Source organism: Pipistrellus kuhlii, unplaced genomic scaffold, assembly GCF_014108245.1.
Source record: "Pipistrellus kuhlii isolate mPipKuh1 unplaced genomic scaffold, mPipKuh1.p scaffold_m20_p_7, whole genome shotgun sequence".
In the NCBI taxonomy this organism is placed as follows: Eukaryota; Metazoa; Chordata; class Mammalia; order Chiroptera; family Vespertilionidae; genus Pipistrellus; species Pipistrellus kuhlii.
Window position 1 is genome coordinate 18,282,740 of NW_023425573.1, and position 23,735 is coordinate 18,306,474.

The window sequence follows — 23,735 nt, forward strand, 5'->3', positions numbered from 1 at the left end:
AGGTCTGAAATAGTTACTACAGGTATTCCCAGAAGTTAATCATCAGTAGCTTTAATCTTGGAACAGTTTGAGCTTGCTACCAGAATAAATGATAGCTAATCCTCATAGGCAGGATTTTCCATCTTTGCTGATATGGGAGTTTAATTAATTAGTGACTTACAAAGGAAATAAATAAAAAATGTTGTTTGTTTTCCATCCTTTTTGCTCCTGAGTCCTGTTAGGTAGTGCCTGTCACATGGAGGATTTGAGGATAAGAAGGCAGACTGCCTTTCTTAGAAGAGCCTTGTACCAAGAGTTTCGGTGTTAAACTCTGAGCATTTGGAACTTCTTGGCAACTTGATTCATCTCATGTTGGTGGCAATATATGGCTGAACAATGAAAGTTGTACTACTTTTGTGTGTCCCGGGTACTTATAAAAGTGCCAAAAAGCCAACAAATAAGTTTCATTAAAAATTGACCCAGCATTTTGGGGAAAGATGATTTGTTTCTTTTATTTGTCTACTTTAAATAACTTGTACTTCATCCAAAATTTTTTTTTATTTTTAAAAAATATATGCTACATTACCTTTTTGTTCACCTCTCTCCAAAGATCTGTTCTTTGGAAATGTCTGTGGCCATAATTTTTTAGCTATTAAAGAATATAGTATCTTCACACTATTCTCTATGAGTATTTCTCTGTCCCAAAGTCTGAGTTTCTTTTAAATGCTCTTTTTGTGACTCTTGTTTTCTGTGTTTCTTTCACTCATACCTTCTTGTTTTTTTTGCCAGTGGTTCTGCTGCCAACAAGGCCTGTTTGTTTGTTGTACTTCAGGTCCTCAGCGTTTAAGACTCATTTCTTTACTCTTCATATGTCTTTCATGCCCTGAAACATGCTTGCTCAGTCAAATGTGTTCACAGAACATCTTTAACTCTGTGAGGTTTCATGTCCATGTGTTCTCTTTTAAATTTCATGCCTTTTCCTAGTAAGTGTGGCACTGATTGGTCTGACAATTTCCCTACAACTATACAGTGGATTACTAGAAGAGTGAGAATTGTAATTCAGGTCTGCTGATTTCCAAGAGAAAACATGAGCCAAGAGAACTCCCATTCTTAATATGTGGCCTCTAGACCACCAGCAGCAGTGGCCTTATTTGGGAAATGGTTAGAAGTACAGGTTCTCAGGCTCTGCCCCAGACCTAAAAAAATCAGCATCTGTATTTTATCCAGATCCAGGTGATGTATATACACATTAAAGTTTGAGCTGCCTTGAACTACAGTAGAACTCTCAGTATTGAAGGGCAGCTCTCAAACAAACTGCATAGCATTGGTGAGTTGACTTTGCATCTGTGAGATTTCTCTAAATCCTGGCTGATTGAAGAATGTTACACAAGCCTTAGCCTTGGTTTCTATATCTGTATCTGACTGATCTCTATTCTGGAATTGGGGTTCAGATAGGCTGCACTTGTAGAGAATTTTAAGTAGCTAATGACAAAGCAAGTGGAACATCCTTCTCCAGGCAATTAGTTTTCTCTGTGCTTATTTACTGATTCATTTTAGTAGTATTTGCAAACTTGTTTGTGACTACAGAGGCATCATAGTATTAACTGTATTTAGTTGACATCTGTTTCTTAGAATATATTGTCTGCAATTTTCCTAGCACAGAGTGAAATATACCCAAGTGCTTTGTGAAATATTTCAATATTCAAAGTGATTTTTATTGTTTTCCCAAACTGTAATAAAAGAGGTGTTATCTTCTTCATTCCTCTGACTGGATTTTAAATTTAGAGGAAGGCCAGCACATGCATTTGACAGCCAGAGGTGTAAAACAAAAGCTATTTGATACCAGAATGGAAATGAATCACTGGCGTAGGAAATAGTTATGAATATTTTCTGGGGGAAAGAAAGTGTTGTCAGATTTAACCACTATCATATCAGTTTATGTTTAAGGTGCACATCCAAGCTTAGGATTTCACAGGACAAGAGCAGAGTAATTGTGAAAAATGGGTTATAAAGCAATTTCCAGGTAGAAAAGAATAAAGCAAATGAAAATAAACATTGAGGGATCAAAAGACACTTTGAATATTTTGTATTTTTCTCCTTTTTCATTTCCACATAAACAACCTTTTGATTTGAAAGACTATCGAGAAGGGATTGTAATTTGAGGCATGCCAGAATCTCACAAATTGATGCATAGCTCAGTGTATGCATGCATTTGACATTCAGTGTGCTTCATGTTCCTGGATGCTCGCACCAACTGAGAGTAGACCCTGGCATGTACAATTTTTAAGAGGACATGAGGCAATCCAGGTTATTGTTGGGAAGGCTCTGCCCAACATGGCTTGAACCCAGAATCAGTGTCACTGTTGCTGAACATCATGGCAGTTCTCAGCAAAGCCATTTCCAGAGGCTCATATTCTGTGATTTTTCTAACTCCACAGGCCTGAAAATTAAGGTAAGAGGTCAATTATAACCTCTCCCACCTAATATTCACCAAGTCCAACAGTTCAATCTCTAATTTTATGGAGAGCCCGAATGTGACTCAGGCCTTCAGACAAAGGTCACAAGAATAAGGCTCTATGGATGACAAATATGCAGAAAAAATACCCCTCCAAATCTGGCATAAAATACAGTTTTTATTAGTCACACAAGTTTAACCCACTTCACCAATTCATAGCCAATTGGGAAGCAAATGTGCAAAATAAGCAACCCAGCAACACCGTGCCTGCAGAATGGGGGCAGGAAAAGATGGTTGATGTGACCCTCCACACCTACCCCTCCCTCCCAACCTGGACTCATTACTCCATGTTCACCAAAAAAAAAAAAAAGGTAATAGTCATCCAGAGATGATTTGAGACTCTGGCCGTCAGCTGGCTGGCAGCTGTCCTCACATATCCTCACTGCTGTGGCCTTCTGGAGGGAGAATTCTCCTCCCCCATCCTTTTCTCCCAGCACTGAAGATTTATTGCCTGAGTCTGCTAACATCCTTCGAACTTATCCATGATGATAACCTTACAATTACAGAAAGTTATGCAACTCCTGGAAGGCAAGATAAAGATGTGTCTTATTTCCACTTTGCTATGTTGATGCATTTACCTTTCCTTCAGTTTTGAAATTCCTAAGCTTGAGTGAAAGCATGTTCTTTGACATTTGCAGTCGTGCTATTGTTAGCGCAGTCTTTATTGTTTAGGAAGTACAAATTGATGCTATTTGAGAGAAAAATTGAAAACTCCCTGGTGTTCATGCTAAATATATATATACAGCTTCACATTAGAAAAAAGAGGATTGTCTTAGTAACTGAAGTGATATTTCTGTTTAAAATCTAAGTAAAAAATTCACAGTGATTCCCACCAGTGTACAGATCATAAGCCTTCTATATATTTCACAGTGGAGAGAACCTAGAATAATTTTATAGTAGTCTAAATTTTTTTCTTTTTAGAATTACCTGTTACTGACTTTTAAAAATTGAAGAAATCATGTGTATTTAATTGTACCTGCATTGCAAAAACAGTTCAGGTATAATTTTAAGGCATCCTATACAAAAGACATTTTAGAAGGCTTCAAATTTACAACTTGCTATATTATGTTCCATTTTGAAGATTTCCATACACATTTGAAATCAAGGGGACCTAGGTTCCTATGAGTGAAATGTTTCAATGCTCATTTATATTCCAATATGGTAGAAAGGTTTAAATGCTGAACTAAGGAGTATGCAAATAGAAATTGTCCTTGATATGCATAGTGGCGTATGGGTGGCTTTTCTTTCTTTCTTTCTTTCTTTCTTTCTTTCTTTCTTTCTTTCTTTCTTTCTTTCTTTCTTTCTTCCTTCCTTCCTTCCTTCCTTCCTTCCTTCCTTCCTTCCTTCCTTCCTTTCTTTCTTTCTTTCTTTCTTTCTTTCTTTCTTTCTTTCTTTCTTTCTTTCTTTCATTTTTCAAAAGAATATTGAGTAGGTGCTTGTATATATTATTTTCTTTCCAGGCCATGAAAGTACAGCATTGTATAGAAAAAAAAAAACTTTCTCTTATGAGTTTTACTTCATGGTATGAGAGTCAGAGAATAAGCAAATAAATTCAGTGATGAGAGCTATATATTGTAGAAACTTTAAAGTAGGATAAAAGAGAGAGGCTGGTGCTTATTTTAGATAGTGTGGTCAGGGAAAATAAGATTGATTTTAAAAAAAATATGTTTTTATTGATTTCAAGGAGGAAGAGAAAGGAGGAGAGAGAGAAAAAAACATCAGAGGGAGAATAATTGATTGGCTGCCTCCTGTATGCCCCCTGCTGGGGATAAAGCCCACTACCTGGGCATGTGCCCTCACTGGGAATCAACCTGGCTCATAGGTTGATGCTCAACCACTGAGCCACACAAGCAGGGCTGATTTTTTCTTGAGCAGACATAGAGCATGCATGGCTGATTTTAATTATATGTTTCATCATTTAAACATGTAATCAACATTTTACATTCTTTTCATTCAATTTTTTTCAAAATCTGGTACATGTTTTATACTTAAAGCATATCTCAATTCAGAAATTTTCATTGGAAATAATTGATTTGTGTTTTGACTTTATAAAATTTATAATTGATAACTAGATTAATATATTTAAGTTGTTTAAACACACTTAAGGGTTTTCTGATAATTAAATTAGTAAATGTTACTAAATTTAAATTTAAATTAATGAAAATTAAATAAAATAAGAAATTTAGTTCTTCAATCTCAGTAATCATAGTTCAAGTGTTCAATAGGCCCATGTAGCCAATGGCTGCTGTATTGGACAGTGAGAAGTTGAGTGGCTATAAAATAAATTAATTGGAGAGCTGGACAGAGGCCAGAGACAGAGAGCTTAAAATTAAGGGAAAATGTTTGAATTTCATTCAGTTGAGATGAAAAGCATATGAATGATATGTTCTGATTTGTGCTTTAAAGAGAACTCTTTAGTAGGGGAGAGAATGAAAGCATGGAGATCTGTTAGTAGATTATTAGGTAGTTAGGAAAGGGATAAAATAGGTGTAATCTAGGATACTCAAGGTGCAGGAGTGAGAAGTTGTTGGTTTCAGGGTGTATTCTGATGGTAGAGTTAACAATACTTGCTACTGAATTATTTTCACAGTAGTCACAAAGAGGAGTCCAAGGTGACTCCTAGATTTTGGTCTGAGCAATTGTATGAATGGTAGTGCTACTGATGATATGGGAATGATCAGGTAGAAGGAATTTTGAGGGGGCATGATTTGGAAAAATTAAGTTTGATTTGACTATTAGCCTTTCAAGTGAATTGCTGAATTTGGAACTTGGGTGGGAAAAGTTGGAGCTGGAGACATGAATTTGGTAGGTACCATATAGATGGTATTTAAAGTCATCTGGATGAGATCATCTAGACCACAAGTGTCAAACACAAGGCCCGCGGGCCAAATCCATCCCGCCAGGCCTTGCAATGTGGCCCGCACCGAGCTGTCATCACTGCACTCTGCTGCGTTTCCATCACAATGACAGTTTATGACTGTTCAGTAAACCATTCGGCCCGCGATTTAGGCTGGATTTTAGATTTTGGCCCCTTCTCTGATTGAGTTCGACACCCCTAATCTAGACACTGAAGGTACATAGGAAAAAAAAAAATTGAAAGGTGAGCCCCAGGGCACTCTAGAATTTAGATATTGGGAAGATGAGGTAAAGCCAGCGAAGGATATTAAGAAGGATGAATGATGATGTAGGAGGAAAACTAGAAGTATGTGACATCTTAAAACCACATTTAGCTATCTGTTTTGGGAAGAAAAAGGTGATGCACTCAGGCAGAGTATTGAAAGAGAGCTTAATAAAGGGATTTTTTTTTTTTTTATGACAGTGTGATCACAACATAGAGAATGCCTAAGGAAATATTTGAGGTACACAAGGGGTGAAAATAGGGTTAAGACAGCTGGGTCTGTGGGATGAGAAGGGAGAGAGAGAGAGAGAGAGAGAGAGAGAGAGAGAGAGAGAGAGAGAGAAGAGAGAGAGAGAGAGAGAGAGAGAGAGAGAGAACAAACTACCGAAGAGTTGAAGAGTCATCTAACCAAAATTGTGACACTGGATTGAATGATTGCAGTCCATAGCAGCACTGCAGGTAGTAATAAGACATTGATAATCCAACTTCTAATTTCTCTAATTTCTTTCATTTTTCAATCTTCTGCCATTGGCCAGATTAATCCAGAAGCCAATCAGGAGGAGCCCTGTGAGGTGAACAGTGGTAAACAAAAAAGAATGTCTGGGGTCCTGTGTATTTCAATAAGATGAGTATATCTAAAGCGACTGGCATTGCTGGGGACATAAATATATCAAGGGAGCCAAAACTGGTTTGGCTCAGTGAATAGAGCATTGTCGGCCTGCTGATTGAAAGGTTCCAGGTTCGATTCCAGTCAAGGCATGTACCTTGGTTTATGGCACATCCCCAGTAGGGGGTGTGCAAGAGGCAGCTGACTGATGTTTCTAGCTCATCAATGTTTCTACCTCTCTAACCCTCTCTCTTCCTCTCTGTTAAAAAAAAATCAATAAAATATATTTAAAAATATATCAAGGGAAACTAATTTTGAATGCCTATTATATGCTCATATTTTCCTCTCACTGCCATTAAGTTGGCTACCTCAAAAGCACTTTAAACTTATTCTGTTCAAAAGTCTATGATCACATTCCTTTATCCCCAAACATCTTCTCCCTCCTGTATTTGCTCTCTGCTTCAGTGACCCCACTAACAAAGTCATTAGGCCAGAAATCTAAGAGTCAGCCCCAGCTACAACATTCCTTTCAATTTGTCTTCCTGTTTGACTTGCAAACTTATCTTCTGTTTTCCTCATCTCCTACTAACACTGTCTTGGGTCAAGCTCTCAACATTTCTCACCTGGAAATAGACTTCTGCATCTGATTTATTCCACCTCAAATTTTTCAACGATGCTTTCAGGAGAGTTATGATCGAAAATACAGATCTGCTCTGCTTACCCCTTTCTATTCTCTCTCCCATGAGACTTCCCATGGTGCACACAGCCTCCATGATAGGACACCTGCCTAACCTTTTCATGCCTCCTAGCTCTTCCTGTTTCCTAAGCCACCTCCTCCTACTTAATTTTGAGCAATAACAAATCATGCCTGAGTCCTCCAGCACACCCCATTTCTGCAAGCTTGTGTAATTTGCTTGGACTGTCTTTCATCTACACTTCTTTCCACACCCATTTTTTTCCCCTTCCAAGCTTTGCTGGTTTACCTTCTAAAGGAAATCTGCCTCAAGACAAAAGCAACATTACTCTTATGTGCTCTCTCTGTTCTTAGGGCAAACTTTGATATTTTTTTCCCTTATATATGACATGGTTATTATTACTGACTTATATGTCTGTCATCACTTTCTAGGAAGTTCATTGCTTGAGTGGTGTAGCTATAGATTCTTCATCTTTGCATTTTTGCAACTGGCAACTTGCTAAAATTTGAGCTGTGAAATTATTTCAAGATACTGAGCAAACTAGTTCTAGATGAAGACTGAAGTAAGAATAAAGTGGGGACTATGAGGAAAAAGTATGCCAGGTAATCTGATATTGGTATGAAGTGTTCCAAGCTCAGCAGAAGGTTAAAGTCTGGGTAGAAATAACAACAAACAGAAGCTAATGTATTCAGGAAACCTCCTATGTGGAGGATGGTCTTTAAAGTCTCTTATAATACTTTGTGTAACTTCCCTCCTATTGTGTAATGTCATAGTTTGTGTTCTTTACATGAGCCAGAAAAGCCTGCCAGCTGTCTTCTCCATGTGGTTGATTGTGTACTTAAGTTCTTCTAAACACCATTTTCCAAAGGCTGTACTAAACACTTGAGTTATGTCACTTCATTTAATCGTCCTAATGTCCAAGCCATTACCTGCAGAGGCAGCAAACGTCTCTGGTTGGATCCATGGACTCTAGCCAGGTTGCCAGACCCTGGAGCAGGTTATTTAGCCTTGTTGGATCTCAGGATTTGCATCTTTAAAATGGGCTTATTAGTAGCACTTACATGATTCTTATGTGCATCAATAAGTTAATATTTATAATATGCCTAAGACTGCCTTGAACATACTAAAAGCTATGCAACTGATTGTTAAATAAATTTTATAATCTCCCTTTAATTTCTTCATCTTCCTTTCATACCTTCTTTTTACCAAACCAAGTCTTTTTTCAAAGCTTCTCTCATGAGTGATCTTCCCCCAAATAACTCATAATCGGGTTGATAATAATTTACTATTTTTGGAGACTTCTGGGAAGGTCTAATGAAATTACTTCTACACATATAAATACATATAAATTAAAAGCTACAAAGGGTTGTAGCCATGTTAAGTGAACAATAGTGATTGCAGTAATAGCAAATGAGAAGTAGCTTCTATACTGGCCCAGTCTCCTACCCACTCTAGTAACCTCCATTGGAGGGCCATGTCCACCACCACTGTTTGATTCATCTGGGCTAGGGTGTCCCTAGAGCCATATATGACATTTCCTCCTTTACCAAATATGAAGAAATATAGACAATGGATGTCTGGAACCCATTTAAGGTCTGGAATTCTTCAATCATCTCCTTGTCATGATTAAACACATTCAAGTATTACATGACACACAAACTAGTAAGACCACATGTTAAATCACAGCTTTTGTCTGAATACATATTAACTCCCGGGAATATGTTAATTCCTACATTGCTTCCTTTTCTCCCTTCTGTCCCACCCATTCCTACCCATCCCTCCCCTTTGCTCAACTAGCATCTCAGGACTCTAAATGATTCCACATTTTATATCCGAGGAGTTCTCCTTTACCTTTTGCTAATCATATTTCTTCCACAAAGAAATTATGAAAACAGTTGGGTCATTTTTAAACTTACCCATTTCATGCCTAATGCTTATTTTTAAATGTACTTCTACTTATGATTTTAACAGTTGGTTGATGGTTCCATAATCTGACTAATCTGAAATTTGAAAACTGTTATTTTGACATTCTTAAAAATTCTTCTTTGAAAACAGGAGATGGGATTTAAGTTTATTTATCAAGTTATATTTTCCTTTGACTCCAAAGATGACTCTGAGTCTTATTTGCAGCACTATGCAATTTGTGCTGAATCTTTTCATTTAAATGATATTGCAGTAGAAAGAGAAAGGTCAGAGACCAGAAGGAGAACAACAGGCAAATATCACTTGAGATAATGTTCAGACAGATCTTCTTGGAGTTAACAGGTTTGAATTCTGAATCTATTCAACAATGAGTTGTTTTTTTTAAGTCTGTCACCCATTTTGATGATTATGATATACTTACAAATAAATCACAGTTGAATTCATAGACCCAAATTATTTATTGTAAAGAAATGAACATGTCAATATGCTTTCTATGCCTTTCCAATTAGAGTTCAGATCAATTTATCTTTGTGAAGATATTGCCTAGTGGAATTTAAAAAAATATATTATGACATATTATTGGAGCCAACTAGCTGGAACACAAGGTTCCTGAGACTCAACATTCATTATTTATCCATTTATACTAATAAACCTTTATATCCCACATGTCCCCTGCTCAGATTTGAATAGAACTTCAGAAGCACAACCTGTTTTAAATTTATGACACAGCAGCAATTGCTTATGACAAAGAAGAATGCCACAGAAGTGCATCCATTTCCCTCCCGCAAGAAGACAAATTATAAGATCTTTTTAAAAGAGAGGGCATTCCTCTTCCTTAGAAGAAAAATTAGTCTTAAGAAAAAGAAACTCAAAGATCATAAACCATAAAAAAGAAAGAAAAATTGTTTGGGGGCTGCAAGATGAGATTGAGTCGTAATATAGAAGTTGCTGGTCTTTTCCTACCGAAAGGTAGAACCAATTGATTTATGAGTTACAACTCAAAGCTTGCTCCCCTCCTCCTTCTCCTTCTTCTCCCCTCCCTCAGCTACTTGGGAAGGGAATATAGATACTAGATGGCCTGTCTCTTTAGATTTGCCACACTGTGTCTTAATTATCAGTGCTGGAAGATCAGGCAGTGGTATTTTCTAACTTCAAAGCCTTCAACAGCTCGAGCAGCATGAGGAGGATTAGATGTGCCAGGATGCAGAGTGACAACAATATGGCATCTTCATATTTTAGGACTGTCAGCTCATTTTTTATTTGTGGCACATCAAAGTGAAAATGAGGACACGAGGAGGGTTTTGTTCTTTGTTATTCTCTTCTTAAGTGACAGCAATACCTTCCAATTCAGTGCCCAGGCCCGAATACTTAAACTATTCTTTTGATTTTTAATATGTCTCCTAGTTACAGAACTTGGAAAAAGCAGCTAGTGACAATGAATTGGAAGAGGAAAGCATTATGCTTACATAGAAACACGATTAGGGGTTCCAAGATGTTTGGAGTGATGTACTTGTGATAACTATTGCTAAAAACTAGTGAGTAATAGCAAAGTAACAGTGATGATAATGATAGTAGGAATAGTAGTGACAGCAGCAGCAGCTAATATTTATTGAGTGTTTACAAGTTTCCAGGCATTGTGTTACCAATCACTTTTATACACCATGGACCTGCGGCTCAAAGAGGTGGAACAACTTGCCTGCTAGTATACAGCATGGCCTGGAATTATGATTCTAACCCAGGCCACTCAGAGCACATTCTTGTGACTATAAATTGTTCAGTGAAGACTCCTCTTAAATAGAAATTAGGTTATGAATGTAGCACATGGAGAAATTGTAAAATTTCTTTAACAATCACTCCCAAGTGCTATTAAATTGATCATAAAATAGAGCATACTTTTACATTTCTGAGTGTGTCCATACAACTTCCTAATAATATTTATGCAGATATTTAAAAACTAAAAGAACACAATAGCAAGGTGCAATTTTAGATTAATTTTTAAGGTACCAAAAAAAAAAAAAAGACAAATGTACTTAGGTACATTTGCATATATATCATAATACTGATATGTAACATGAGTTCAGTATAATATGAAAATGATGATAATGGGTTTCTCTATTTGAAAGGAGGCTACCTTATAAAGAGGCTATCATCCCTGTATTTGAGTGGATTTATACACTCTTTTACCAAGGGAACACACTTTCCCCACTAGTCCAATGAACAGTGTAACCTGGGGCTCAGAAGTAAGGACTTTGGGAGATAAAAATACTGTAATCTACTTGGTTTTACCTCCTAAGTGCCTTGGTTTACTCTCACAACAACTATTTGTGCTTAGAAATATTTTAGATCTGTTTAGAGTAAATAGACATTTAAAAATGGTTAAATAGCTTGTCTAAAGTCACACAGGCACTAAGTTGCAGGGATTTGCTAAGACATCCTCGGAAAATCTTGTTCCTTGTTGTCCTTTCCTCAGGTGCCAATCATGCCTTCATTTGTGAAAGAGATGTGCTTGGTAAATTGCTACCAGGAGAGTGACTGCCACCAAGATTGGTCTCTGATTTTCCAGGGATTCCCCATAGGTGTCAGGAAGGGGAGGGTGTAATGGCAGGACATGATCAGCAAAACATTTCTATCTTGTCCTATGTCATGATAAATTATGCATGCTGGCTGCATCAAACATTTCCATTTGAGAAGAGAGGACACCTACCACTGAGCATCCAAACTGAAAAGGGAATAGTTGTTCTTGGATGTCATCATTGCCAATCACCCCTGGAATAAAAGAGGGAGTTTGTTTCCACGAACCCCCAGGGAAGTGGAGAACAGGCTGGTCCACAGACTTGACAGATTTCTCTTTCTGCTCCTCCTAATTGAGGGCAAGGGAAAGCTTCCCTGACTAGGCTTTTGAAAGGAAAAGAAAGAAACCTCACAAGCAGAGGGCTGAGAAACCTTAGTAGATAATATCTGATTATTTCTTTCTTAACACACTCTTGGAAAATTAAAGACTTTGTAGAAAAATCCTTGTGACTGATGGCTGCTCCTTGGAGTTTTGAATACTTCACTCACAACCTGATAAGAAGAACCACTTAATTATTTCTAACAAAAAGGAGAACGTTACCCACAAAGTGTGTGTTGTCTGGCTCCTGGTCCATTGATCTTTAATTGTACCTCTCTGTCTCCCCCAAACCCTTAGAGCAGTGTTTTTCAACCTTTTTTGGGCAAAGGCACACTTGTTTCATGAAAAAAATCACGAGGCACACCACCATTAGAAAATGTTAAAAAATTTAACTCTGTGCCTATATTGACTATATATAAAGTAATTCTCTTGAATAGGAATCAAATAAACACAAAGAAAGTATTTTATAATTACTTTATTATGAAATATTAAGTAAACAAAATAGTGAAAAATTATAAAATTCTTGTCTTGTCTGCACCTACGGCACACTAGTGTGCCGCGGAACAGCGGTTGAAAAACAGCTGCCTTAGAGCTGTCTCCAGGGGAGGCACACCCTTGTGGAGGGGGCTCATTAGGAAAGGATTCATAGTAACCAAGATTGGTTTGTGTACAGATAACTCTCAGAACCTATGCATTAGAATCACATTTCTCTGAGGGCATAGATGGGTATTAGTGTTTGTAACAAACACACACACAACTTATATTTTAAATTGATTTATTATTAGCTCCTTTACATTAAGATAGGTTTCCCAGGGTTAAATAAATCATATCATCCTCAGTTTAGGACACATTATCTTTGGTTTAAATAAGACTCTTTTTCAGTTTGCTTATTTATTCTTTATCTCCATTCCCTTTTCTATTTTCCTCATCATGGCCACTCATTCTAACGTGTGATCATTAAGTATGCATTGTATTTTGGTTGAACATATTTTTTGTTTTTACAAGAGGCCTTGGAGATCTCATTTAGTGTTTTACTTATTTTCTACTTTATACTATGCTGGTTGGTTTCATCCATGTTACTTCTGTTTTCTCATCCACCATGGTGTCCATGTAGCACATTTCACCTATCCATTGCCTCCAGTTTCCACCACCATTAACAGCTGTCATAACTGGGTCCATACCTGTTTATTGACATGCTTGATAATTTCTTGGAAATGGCCACTTGGGAGCAGAGTTTCTGAGTCAGAGTGTAAATCTCTACTTACTTTAACCAAGTACAATCAGGTTGCCACCTAGAATAGCTACACAAGTCTATAATCCCATGACAATATAATTTATCTTAGTTTAAATGTACAGTTCTCTCTGATTATTTATGATATTGAGGATTTTTAATTGATTTTTTGTTAATCCCCAGTTGAGGATTTTTTTTTCTATTGATCTTTAGAGACAGTAGAATGGAGGGATGGAGAGAAAGAGAGAAACTGACCTGAGAGAGGTGTATCTATTGGTTGCCTCCCATACACGCCCTGACCTGACCAGGCCTGGGGATCTAATCTCAAACTTAGGTATATGCCCTTGACTAGGAATCAAGCCCAGTACCCACCAGTGTGTAGGCTGATGCTCTACCCACTGAGCACCACAGCCAGGGAAATATTGAGGATGCTTTTGTGCACTTTTTGGATATTCTCTGCTATATTTGGACATTTATATTCACCATTTTTTCTATCTTGATTCCTATTTTTTTGCTTTTTGTTTGTTTATATTTGTAAAAGTTCTTTGTTATTTTGAAAAATCATATCTGTATCATCTCAATCTGCCATCTATCTTTTGAGTTTGCTCATGAGATTCTCTCTTGCATCCACAGAACAGCAAGAAAAGCTAAATGCATGTTCTCCCTGTTCCCTTGCAACCAAGTGCACAAGGGGACCCAATTCTAGACAATGAAATATAACAAACACATTTGTTTTCATGGTAAAGGGGGTGAAGGTCATTGCTGGATCTTGCTTGCCCTTCTTGTTCCTTGGATCCTTGTGCTGGATTGTCTATTGTTAACTCAATTCCATTTTCTTCCTTCCATACCTTTCTTGTACTGTATGCTCTGGCAGCCTGGGAGTTGCCTTTCTCAGAATTCCTGCCACAAGGGTTTCAGTTTAGGGTCAGTAGTCACATGAAATTTGGAAAGTAGGTGAGAAAAAAAAAGATATTTTATTGGTTGTTTGACAATAGTGAACAGATACATGAACTTTAGCAGAGAAGAGAATTTTACAATGGTTTCAGATCAGGTTTTGTTTGTTTTGTTTTTTAGAATTGCCTGCACTGAGGCTGAGCAGTGCATCATGGTCAGAGTTTTCTGTGGTTCCGAGAGCTTCCTAACCCCAAAGCTAGCTGCAAACCCAGAATCAGCAAGGACCTACGCAGACCTCTCTTCCCCCAGACACTCTCCCAACAATTCCATAAACATTAAATTCCCTGAAGTAAAATCTCTTCTCTGTTTAAAACCACCCATGAAGGTTTGTTTTCCCAAACAGCCTTTTCTGATACAAACAAAAAATATGATGCCAGACCCTGCAAACACCATTCAGTCAACAATCCTGAAGCAATATTCCAACAAGCTGATGATGCTGAGATGAAAAGATAACAGGTTCTTGATGACATTATTGAACCATTATGGTAGTTCTAGACTATATTACATTTTCATTGCTTTTTATCTGAAGGAAAATAAAATATATTGGTGTCAGCCATAGTAGTTTAGCTTTCTCTTATGTTTAGCCAAAACATCCCTAGTGCTTACACTCAATTTCTCATCTGTAAAATGGATCTAGAGTGCAAGTTAGAATGTACTTGGCATGTAGTGGCCACTTAAATGTTCACAATTAATATTGAATTAGTTTCCTAGTCTTCAAGTTAAATGTAATCTATATTCCTTCCTCTAAAATAAAATTCTCAAGGAGGAGAATTCATATAAATAGAATATGCTTTTCTACATTCAAGACTGGCTATTTAGTTAAGTTAGTGAATGCCAAGTGATATAATATTTGGATGACTCCTCTCTCTTGAATTGACAAATAGAATTAATGAGCATTACCTAGAAGTCCATCTGGGAAGTATGCACCATAACCTAGGAAGATGGAAGAGACTGGGCTTGAGAGAGCCCTCTGCAATGTAAAGAAAACAAATGTTAATGTTATGGGTATAAATTTCTTTCCTAATGGAATGTTCTATAAATATTTCTCATTTTATAATAACTTTAAAAAAATGGTGTGGCCATTTATAAATGCTCTCCTGGAGGCATAGGGAAAAAAGAGAAAATGATGATTACATCTTATCACCACAGGGTAACCAGGCAGTTATTATATTCCTCAGTGTTTTATGAATCCAACACTCTAATCAACATTTCTTTTGGGGGACTGTCTATTTTCTTTCAGTGGTTTTACATATTTAATGTCTTTAATATGAAAAGGTATTTGGCTTTTTCTAGCTTTTCTCATTGTGTTCATAAAACAAGATCATCAGTATCAGCAGAACAAACAAAAGATAAATATTATGATAAAACATAAGTTTTATGAAAAATGAAAGAACATTTTCAAAGGTACAATACTAATGAAAAACATAAAATCATTGTGTGTTTTTTCCAGAGTGATTTCTATGCTCACACAGAATCTTTCCAAGTTGGTTTCGCTCTCATGATACTTTAACATACAAAGATGTATTAATATTTTGTCTCTGGACTCTTTAAGTTACTTTGGTTTTCAAATCAAGCTTTACCTTATTTAAGGTATATGAAAATAAGATTGTTTTGTTAAGTGTCAGTGCTAAGATGTCATAATTAACTCTGCATTGCTGTTGTAATCTGCAATTTCTTCACAATTGTTGGCTTTTAACATATGACTTAAATATCTCCTAATAGCAATATAAAATGCATTGGTAAGTGGCTCTCTTTTTTATTCTTACCATCATGAACAACATTCTGGTCTCGGTGGACTGACACCATATTGACAAACCGCTGCAAAATTGCTCATCCACTGAACCTGGGAGATAAAGCAGCTGAGTGACAGGTGGGACTTTAATCAGTTCGTAGGTAAAAATCAAGATTGGATTTTGATGAGGGGATTTCTTGGTCCCTGGTGGATTCAATCTCCCTTTCAATATACTGAAAAGCCATTTTTTTTGGCCATGTTTGATTTTCATTATTCCCCATCCCTGTCAATGTTTTCTGCAAGGGGATGTCTCTTCATTGGTTTTCCCTAGCTCTACACCTAACTGAATGGTCAGAGAGGAAATTAAGAGTTAAAAATGTGTGTGTGTGTGTGTGTGTGTGTGTGTGTGTGTGTGTGAATTAAATGCCTAGGCCCCTGTGAAATTTTATTTTGAAAAATAAAATAAAAACTGTTAGTTTTGCCAGTGGTTCTTTGCAAAAAGAAAGAGAAAAAGGAAAAGAAATGGTTGTACCCAGACATTTCCAATCAATTCAGATATACCTCCTCTTCAGTGCAATGCTTGCCTGATCACCAGGAGAGATGATCACTTGAACATTCAATTTAACTTTCTTATATTGCTGAAATTTCTGCAGCAATAACATTTCCTTTGTTTTCTAAATAAGTTCTCCAAGTCACTGGGGGAGAATTTCCTGAATAATATAACAAATTCTTTCTCTGTTTCTTTAAGGGGTTCTGATGGGCTAAGGGTTTTTGTTTGTTTGTTTGTTTTGTAGAAAACAAATCCATACAAAATCATGATGCCCCACTCTTTCTCCTTTTCATGTTTCTTCAGTAGGAACCTGAAAGGCATTCAATGTGTTGCTGTGTGTAATGGGGCAAAAATTCATATGTTCAAGTTCTAACCCCTCAATATGTCAGATTGTGGCTGTATTTGGAGATGGAGCCTTTAAAGAGATAATTGTGGTAAAATGTGGGCCTATATAGCTGGACCATCATCCAATACAGCTGATGTGTTTTTAAGAATAGGTTAGGACACAAACACAGAGGGAAGACCATGTAAAGACATAGGAAGAATATGGTCATCTATAAGCCAAGACCGAAGGCCTCAGGAGAAAGCAGCCCTGATACATTTTTTGTCTTGGACTATGGAGAAAATAATTTATGTTATTTAAGCCACAGTGACTGTGGTACTTCGTTATGGCAGCCCCAGAAAACCAACACACCCTGGGCAGCTATGGGTTCAGAGCTTCATGGGTGATGGAAACACTACAGTGATGGGCAAGTCAGAGAAGATACATATTATGCTGCCTCTACAGATGTGAGGGCATGAGGCTGTGCACCTCAGGGCATTCAAGGAAGTGGGAGAAATTGAAGAGCATCTTGACATTGTTGACACAGATCCAGAAGTTTATGCTGCCAAGAATTTATCCACCTTTATTCATGAGGTTAATTTACTTTTAAAAAGAAAACTAATAATCAGTTTTTAATTAGCTAATACTAGAATGCTTATGAGAAAAACAGCCATCCATTGCCCAACCCTAGTCTTCTCCCCTGCCCCATACCAATCACTTTCAGCTCTTCTACCTGGGTTCTCTTACTATTAACTTCATATTTTAAATAACATGTTTATATTCTTATTTTATTCATTCAATAAATATTTAATGAGGTGTAGTTCTAGTTAGAGGTACCCAGCAGTGAACAAGATATTAAAATTTCACTGCCCCAATAGAACTGATATCTTGTTGGGGAAAGAATCAATGAACAAAATATATATTAAATTGTAGAAGATGTGATAATACTGAGGTGAAAAGCAGGTCGGAGGGATAGGACGCACTGAAATGAGGGATGAAATTTTCAATACAAAAATGATCAAAATAAGAATGTATTGCTTGAATTTTAAAATACACACACAAAAATTGGTGGTAGGCAAAAGAGTGACCCATAAAGATAAATGTGGGTGGAAATTGCAGGTCTAGAAAACACAAAATGTAAAGTCCCTTAGGTAGGAGAGCTATGACATATTATAGAAACAAGCATAGAGAGGAAACAGAGTGCCATGTGGCTGGAGAGGACAGGGTTGTGCATGAGGACAAATGGTGTAGGGCTGTGTGTGCACACAGGTGCTTGATCCTGCTCAACTATGCCAACTGTTGGAGCACAGGTCTCCTACCAAGAACTGGACCTTCATGGACACTGAGTATTAGGTGAAGAAGACATAAGATGCCTTAGGCACATACATGAGAGACCTTATTATAGAATGAGTAGCCATTGCTACTACAGGAGCCATAGACAAAGTAGTTCTTCAAAGTAGCCCCACCGAAGCAGCTGCACAAAGCAGCCCAGCCCAATTGGCTGGTCAGTGGCAACTTATATACATGCTCAAACAATAGAGGCCTTGTGCCATTTTGCGATGCTTGTGCTACATTAACATAAACAGATTACATCCTTGTCTTAATGCATGCATATGGGAAATTGGCCTTGATCTTCCAGTGAACTCTGATTAGAGTTCCCACAGGCCATGTGCCCATCAAGGCATCAGTTCTCACACTGAGAGATGGGAGCCTTTGGAGGTTAATGAACGATGAAATAACAAGATATGAGGTCAGGCTTAGATTTCTGAGAAGCCACTGGCTGCTGGAATGAGAACAAATGGAAAAAGGCTGTGCTGGTAGAAAATGGTAAGATGCTACTGTAGAAATATAGCCTCCAGGGTATGAAATGGTGAAACTTGGGGCATATTTTGAAGGTAGAGTTGGTAAGATTAGCTGACATATTAGATGTAGTGTGCTTTAGAGAGAGGGGAGTCAGAGATTTGTGCTTTAGATAACTGGAACAATGGGATTTCCACTAACAAAATGGGGTGAGATTTTAGAAAAAGCAAATTTAAGAGAGAAGAGCCAAAGTTCAGTTCACACATGTTGGTTGCCTTGGATAGTCATTGTTATTGGATAGTCATCATGACATAATTATCAACAGCTTCGTTTCACTCCAAAGGTACCCCTGTTTGGTGATACATGGTCACATTGCAGTTGGACATCTGAGAGGGAATCTCAAGGAGGCAGGAGATTGTGGGATTTAGGGGCAGTCTGTGCTGTGTAAAGACCTTCAGATCCTTCAACATCTATCATGTGCCCATCAAAATAGGCTTAGAATACGTACATATTTAAACATCTCTCTTCTATCTTCCATTAGAGATTTCACTTGCAGGGTACCCCATTTTTTTAATGCACTAAACAAATACAATGAGCATGTTTAGTTCTCAGGTTCTATTCTAGGTAGGTTATAAATGTTAACTCACTTTATCATCTCCACTTTATAGAGGAGAAAACTTGCTGTAGAAATTTACATTAAAAAAGTACATTTCTGTGAATTTCAAATATATTTTTCCACTTCCTTTCAGATCCCAGATTCCAGTGTTGCCTCAGAAGTCATTTTCATCATTACTATTTGGTATGCAATCTGTTTTTTCCTTCTTCTTTAATGTCCTGTTCCTTGTTTTCTAAAATTTTATGAGATGGTCCTTGGTGCCAGGCATTTTAGACATTGTGCTGTGTCTCCACTATTTGAAAACTCATGTCATTCAGTTCTGGGAAGTATTGAATTACTTCTTTGAAAATTGCTTTCTCAGAATTTGTTCTTTTTTTCTTTTTTCTTTCTTTCTCTGGAACACCTATTATTGGATTTCTTAAGTTGATATAATTTTATCATTTTTATTTTATGTTCTATCCTTTGCTCTAATTTTTGGAATAATTCTTAACTTCTAACTCTTTTATGAACCATTTTCCTCTGGCCATTTTTAACTTTTAAGAACTGTTACTTCTTTTCTGATTAGCCTCTTTTCTTAGCAATTTGTTTATGTTTATCTCTCTGGTGATATTCATTTATTTTGGCAATTTTCCTCAGCTTCCCTAATCATTTTGGCTTCTTTGAGAAGTGCCCTGTGCTTTGTTGTATATATAGGTCTATTTGATGTAATCTCTGTATGTCAGGTCAGAGGCTTGTCACAGTGTCAGGTGATCTCTGGTTTTCTGTTCATTTTGAAGTATGAGGTTAAATGAGCATGGAGAACTCTCTGTGCCTGCATGAAGCTTGTCCACCTTTGCAGGGTCACCAGGCATAAAGATACAGCCCCTAATCCACACTTTCCAGTTCTTGGAGATGTTTGTCCAGGGGTGCTTCCAGTTCTACAGAGAAAAATGCTGCCCTAGGAACACTGGCTGGCTTCACACCATAAGCACAGAATTTCATTTTTGTCTTCTGTTTGGCCAGTATCCTACCCTTCACTCCCTCCCACCTCCTTGTGCTTGGTGCACCTGAATCCCCAGTTTTTTTCCTGCAATAATTAGATTGCTCGGTTCTGATGGGGACCTGGCTTTGTAGAACAAAAGAGCATCCCTAATGTCCAAACTCAACTGTAGATCTTCACCTGTTCTCTGCGTTGTGAGCCCCTGGCTGAAACCGCACCTCTTGAGCAGGCTGAATGGGTCTGCTTTTCTTCAGTGTTCTCTTTCCCAAGCAATATTTACCTCTGCCATACCTGCTTTTGTTCTTCCAAACTTTTACTGCAGCCTCTCATTCACTGTTGTCATCTGTACTACTCTCTTTGTCTTTTTGTATTTGATTGCTATTGTTGTTTTTTAAATTGATTTATGTCAGATTTTTTTTTTTAAGTTTCGGGAGGGCCAGGAATAAATGCATGTTAGCTATGAAGCTTCTTGATCTTTGATCTAAAACCTCTCTACCTTAAAAAAGAAAGAGAGGAGAAATCTTATTTTGTCTACATCTTTGAGTCAGACAACTGCATTTTGAGTTAGAATTAAATTTATGCCGGTGCGTCTTACAGTTTCAATCCTTCCCTGGAGAAGAAAACACATATATAAGCCAAGTCAATAGCTTTAGAGTTGGTTTTGAAATGCATTGAATGGAAAAAGAAATTACTAATTTAATTTTTTGTCTTGAAAGCATTCAATAATTTATGAACCTGGGTCAGATATTTTAGAAGCTAGTTTCCCTGAATGTTAGGAGGTTGGCCTTTCTAAGCCTTGTCAGCAGTGCTTTGCTCTGATTCTAACTTCCTAGGTGACAGTGGAATAGGATGAGAACAGTTTACTATGATCAGATCCAGATCTCCCACTGGAAGTAGAATTAAGTCCCATGATGCACCTTTGCACTCAGATGATGGGACAGTGCCTCTCCTGAGAGGTAGCAAGGTCAGATCAGAATGTAAGGGCCATGAAGGTGACAGTGGGTAAACAGTCTGCCTGGGTCTGACCTCTGGCTCCTCCACTTCCAATCTGTCTACACTTGGGCAGAAAATGTAACCCCTGGGCATTGATGACCTCTTCGACAAAATGGATATAATCATCATGACTACCTCATGGGGTTGTGTAATGATAAAATTAATTAAAACATGCAAAACATTTATAAGAGTGCTTGGCTTATAATAAGGACTCAGTACATGTTATCTGATATTTATACTTTATGCCATTTCATTATTTGTTTCTTGTTATAATTTTATTGATCATTGACTATATGGATTTTTTTTGATAATCAGCTCTAATTCTTCCCTCTGGTACAATAACACTGATGAATTCTTTATTTATCCTTTAGCTCATAAACAGATTATATATAGTATATAAAATACTACATATAACACATATGTATATATAAATCTTTATATATGCTTATATATATTTGGATATATACATGCAAAACAAAAGCTAACATTTAACCAGTTGACTTATTTCTAAACTACAAGTTAAAAAAAATAGATTTCCTAAGCTATTTATTCATTTTCCCCCTTAGAATAGCCCTAAATGTTTCTTGAAAGAATTCAAGCTTATATGCACAAAACACTTTTTTCATGATTTGCACATGTATATTGACTTGCATACTTGAAAAATAAAATGGTTTTCGTGTGTGTGTGTGTGTGTGTGTGTGTGTGTATGATTTTTTTCTTTTTACATAAATGGTATGTATGTTGTTCTAGAAGTTGTGTTTTTACTCAACAATTTTTTTTTAATTTCCCATGTTCATTCATGTTAACTTAATTTATTGCTTTTAACTTCTGAACACCATTCCAGCCAATAGAAAAGCCACATTTTATGTATTGGCAAGTATTCTAGGTCCTACAGTTGTCTCTCAACTTGAGAAGCTTGCAGAAGGATGTCTGAGTCACACACTGAGAGCAGCCACTCCCTGAAACTCAGATTTTTGTCCCAGTCTTACAAAGGGTTCAGCATTCTGGAGAAAGGGGCTGTGTGTAGATCATTAAAGAGTCCAGAGACAAAAGATAATTTTGAAAGGTATTGAGGATCAGAAAGATCTTCAGCTGAAGGAGCTGAAGACTCTTCTTGTCGTAGGCTCCCATGCTATTTATTTAACACAATTTGTCCTAAGACAAGTTGGAGATAATACAATTCAAAGGGTAGGGCTTCAAAGGGTACAGAGTTGTTCAGGTGTTTGGCCAACAGGAGGCAATAAAATTCCTGAGCTGTCTGGCAGCAAATAATTATTCTATTCAGGTTTGGGGGAAGGGCTGTTTAGCCATTTTCAACAGGTAAACTACATATGTGGCTCACCCTTGTTGAGCTACCCAAGCTTCACCAACCTTTTGGTGAAACTTGTAATTATTACATGCTGGAATTGGTTCTCGGCAGTTTCCAACATTTCAGCAATTCAGTTCAGTTTTCTGTTCTCTGCTGTGTCTCCTTCCTTGTCAGAAAAGAGGCACCTGGACAAGTGCCCTCAGACTGCTATGTCATGTGTGTTCATTGATGGAATTAGCAGGCAGTCCAAGCGTAGGTCCTGTGCATCTGTTGAGGGTCCCATTACTAAAACTGTTTCATGGTCATGCAGTACTAAGAGGAAGTGGGGTACATTGCTCCATTCAGGCCCTCCAGTTGCTCACTTTCTCCATCCCTGTTGTTGAACTAGTGTGAAATCAGACACCAAGAAATTGTTCAGGGCATGTTTTGAGCAAGTTAATGCAACCATAAAATACAAATAACTGTCATGTGAATTGCTAGAATGGTTGTGAGCAATAGCTAATTAAATAGATTGTGAAGCAATTTTATTTGCAAAGTGCTCTATGGAGGAGATGAAGGCTCTGAGATTAGCATCAGGTCTCCTTCTCAGGAAAACAGACTTCATCTTGCAATTCATGATGCTATAAAATTTCTAATTTGAGGATTTGTGAAAAGATGCACAATCTGTTGCTTCATGCAGTCCAGAGCTGGGTACGATGGGGCCCATCTGCCATCTGCTTATTGGGAAATGACTTGAGTATGCCTTCTCTTTAGTATTTTTAATTTTAGGTATAGGTGTTTAGAAAAGACCGTTTCTAAAATGAATCTTATTAAGACATGATATGTAAACATATCAAGCTAAGCTGTATGGTTGGGCAATGCTGAACAATAATCCCATCCAGGGATCTCTGCAGAAAGTTCCAAGGGCACAGATATTTAAGACAGAGCCCCGAGGGCTGCCTTCCATAGGACCAAAGGAGGGAGGGAGCTCTTGGTTCTATGGGCTGTTGATGGATAAAGTTCTTTGGGTTTCTCTGACCCATCGCAGACTTTGGCTTTGTACAGTCTTATCCACCATGAAAAAAATTTTGTGCAAAGCAGTTTGAATCCTCCCAGGAAACATCCAGGGACTATGAAAGGAGGTTGGGGGGGGGGGGAAATAAAAAAAGGTTAACTCTCTGGGGCAATATATTTCTTTCTGGTAGCTTGGGAATATGTCAAGCAGCTGAATTTCATCTTTCTGGTTTTGTTGTTATTGTATGAAAAATGCGAGAGAAACCTATAAGGCAATGAAACCTATAAGGCAATTTCACCTGAAACTTATCATTGTATTTTTATTTATTTCTATATATTAAACCAGCCTGGTATTAAGAAGGGAAGACACATTTAAAAAATGCATTTTTATAATTAGCACTGAGAGTTTTAACAGTGGTGGTAAGCCTGTATGTTGAAATGGAGTTTTATGTGTTTAATTAACAAATGTTTTTTGTTTGCCTCCTTTGCGTCAGGCTCTCTGTATCGAATACAGGATTAGGGAAAACAA

The 23,735-nt window shown here is 37.3% G+C and overlaps 1 long non-coding RNA gene across 1 annotated transcript in view; it reads left to right on the forward strand.

Annotated features, from left to right (window-relative positions):
- The window catches only part of LOC123651658, a 370,822-nt gene that overhangs the window by 192,068 nt on the left and 155,019 nt on the right, over positions 1-23,735 (forward strand). Inside the window, exon 2 of the long non-coding RNA XR_006740519.1 lies at positions 19,066-19,115. This is a non-coding gene — a long non-coding RNA (uncharacterized LOC123651658). The remainder of the gene's footprint in view (positions 1-19,065; positions 19,116-23,735) is intronic.